The following is a 3158-nucleotide window of genomic DNA, read 5'->3' on the forward strand; positions in this document are numbered from 1 at the left end:
AGTTTCTGCGAGACTGGTCAAAATCCATTCTGATGTCAAATTATCAGAAGTTAAATCAGAAAAATAATCAGTAGTTAATGCGAGATTCTCTCAGGGCAAATTTAAACCATAGGAAACCAGAAAAACTCCCAAGAGGCTGAAAAGAAGAGCATAACAGTAGTGTCAGTCCCAAAAAGTTGATTCTGTTCATCTGGACCTAACATTTTTAGTCGGAGAAGCATTTCATCACCCATCAGTGTATTTAGAAAAGCCGATGATACTCCACGTTCTACAGTTGGTCTAGAATCAGACCTGTTTGCATTACCCAATCAGTGGATTTTCCTCGTGTGTTACAAAGATGATTACAACAGCTACACAGTATTAGATTATTTTGAGGAAACACATGTAAATGTAAAGGAATACAAACATTAATGTTAAATTAATATTTATTTAATCTAGGACTAACAACGCATATGCCAACAAAAGTGCAGTGAACTGAGAGTAATCATTCATTTGCTACATGATTTAGAAATACGATTTAAAGATACGTGATGGGTCACATATCGGTCATGATGCACACCTCGTCATAGTTTCCTTCATTTCCATTTCGTCTGCAATGCAGAAGATATTGAAAGCACAAACATACAACCTCTTATGAATCTTTTTGACTATTTTGAACAACAAACTTTTCACAATATTTTGTATGAAGTTCTAACCTTGCATGTTTTTTCTGCTCTTTTTTTTAATCAGTGACAGAGGTGTGTGACAGACCACTGGTCTCCAGCCTGCCTCCATCATCCTTCAGGAGCTCTTCACAGCTGTCCACCAGCCATGCGCCAGGCTTTGCCAAACTCAACAGAAGAGACGGTGAGGTTTTACTGTTGTTGGGGAGTGGGTCATTCACAGATACCTGTTGTGTTTAATGAGTAGGACTTTGGCTTTGGATTTGAATGCAGTGTTCAAAGTGCTGGAGGTTCAAAATAATTGTGTTTCATGACCTAATTCTTGTATTTCACATGCTTTGTCAAAAACGTTTCCTTACGTATAGATAAATGGTAAATGAACCATGATGTTTTTCTTTGCTGTCTTGAAGATATGATGGGGCCCGATTATTCAAGATTTTGTGTTGGGGGAGAGTGGTCAGATTAGAGGTTAAATCTGTTAAATCTTCTATGCAGTCAGGAGATGTATGAAAAATGATGAAAGGGCTCATTTACATTTTGAGAAAAGCTAATCGAGTCTATTAATAAATAAAGTAAATACACTGAAGTTGAACTTCTGAACTTCTACATGTCTGTTTAAATCACCCCCTCTATAGTTAATATACCTGAACTGAGAAAGGCAGGATCGGCTGTGGAACAGCCTGGCTGTGTAGTGCAAGGCAGTGCAGGAGGCCATGGAGAAGCTCAAGAAGTTTGGTTTCTTTGTAAGGTTGTGGGACCGGCCAGTGGAGATGCAGGTTTCTTTTGGGAGCCTGGCTCAGTTGAATTTCCCGGAATGGTGCGATGGTGAGTGGAGTCCTGTTCATCCAGGATGCTGAATTTGTTGGGGCTCATTTCGACCACAACAACCAAACAGTTAAAACAGCAAAGGATTAAAGAGCAGGTAAACAGATTCACACGACAGTACGTACGCATACATGCTGGGGGGTACTGAAAGCTGACATCTCACAGATTCTAAAACTGCAGGTTTCGTTACTCTCCAACCAAAATTCACTGAACCAGCAGCATAAGATCAAAACTATGCTTCACGTTTGAAAAACATTGTCATGAATTTCCTGTTACTTTGGCTATTTTGCTTCCAGCACAATAAAATACCACTTCCTGCACAGCTCTCTCTGTGTACTTCAAGAACAGTTTCCCATCAAAAATCCCTATTCTGCATTATTTGCTTGCTTATTGTGCACCAGTCAAATGTTTGTACAGTGTTGTTGGGTGCTGTTTTTGTTTGTTGTTTTTTTTAATGATCTCCAACAAGAAAGCAAATTTCCTGGCCAGGAAAATCTCCTTCATATTTTTTAGTGTTTTATCCTCAGTCACATTGACACAAAGGCATCTGCTGTGACGCTTGCACCTCTGATGAAGTCTCACAAGTGTCAGCTTTGTTTTTATACCAAGTTTACACTGAGTATGTAATTGCAGAGAAATATTCATCTGAATACGTTTGAATTAAATATTTTTAATATACAAGGTGTGAAGGCTTATTTTGACACTACATATACAAAGACAAATGATCATAATTATAATATTTCTGAGTCAAAATTAAATTGAATTGAATTAAATCAGGACCTTGTGAATCAGGATTGAATCAGTTGTAGAAATGATACCCAGCCCTACTGATAACTTACTGATAATCTCACTACAGATGAATACTAGCCAGGTTTTTCTAATCCTTATTATTTATTTTATTCAAGCACGTTTAAATATAGTGTGTACAACAATATTTTTTATTTACACACAGTAGTAGAAACTTGCTTGAGAGACAGAGAGTTAAATGTGCTTTAAAAACATAACATTTCTTAAATGTAAATGCAATGATGCAAATGATCTTGTGGATCTGTTTGTTGGTATGATGCTTCTTGAGTGGGGAATAGCATTTTAAAACAGAGGCGTTGCTCTGCAGCTGTGGAGATCAGCTGAAGAAATACTTTTGTGAAGCTCTGGCCTCAAAGCACAAAACACCAAACAGGATTTTTTTCCTTACTTGATTTACTCAGACAAACAGACAGCCCACTGGTGACTAGTTTAGAGGTAGACAGAGGATCAGAATAATTTATAAGACGAGACAAAACAGAAGAATACGCACCAGTTGCTTTGCCTTTATTCTCTGTTGATGCCATTTGTATTGGATGCTGATACTAGAAGGATAGCTGTGTGGTGTTTGTTTGTCCAGCATGAAAACCCAGCAGGGAATCTTGTGTTGGATGCTGATGTGAAGCTTCGACAAAATGAAGATTGTGGTTTGTTGTGGAGCGTTCTGCAGGGAGCAGGCTTCAGTGTTTTATCCTGACATCAAAGCTCTAAATCAGCTGGGAGGGTGAGATGGGTTTAATCTGGATCTGAATGATTTCCACCACCTGGGAAACAAAGAATCCGAGCATGGAAAAATTGTGCTACAGCCGAGGCTGTTGCCAATTTGTTTTCCTGTCTTACAAGTCAACAACTTTGCTCTGAAATGTT

The sequence above is a fragment of the Pundamilia nyererei genome, unplaced genomic scaffold, assembly GCF_000239375.1.
Source record: "Pundamilia nyererei isolate P.nyererei 1_Seehausen unplaced genomic scaffold, PunNye1.0 scaffold00103, whole genome shotgun sequence".
NCBI classification, from domain to species: Eukaryota; Metazoa; Chordata; class Actinopteri; order Cichliformes; family Cichlidae; genus Pundamilia; species Pundamilia nyererei.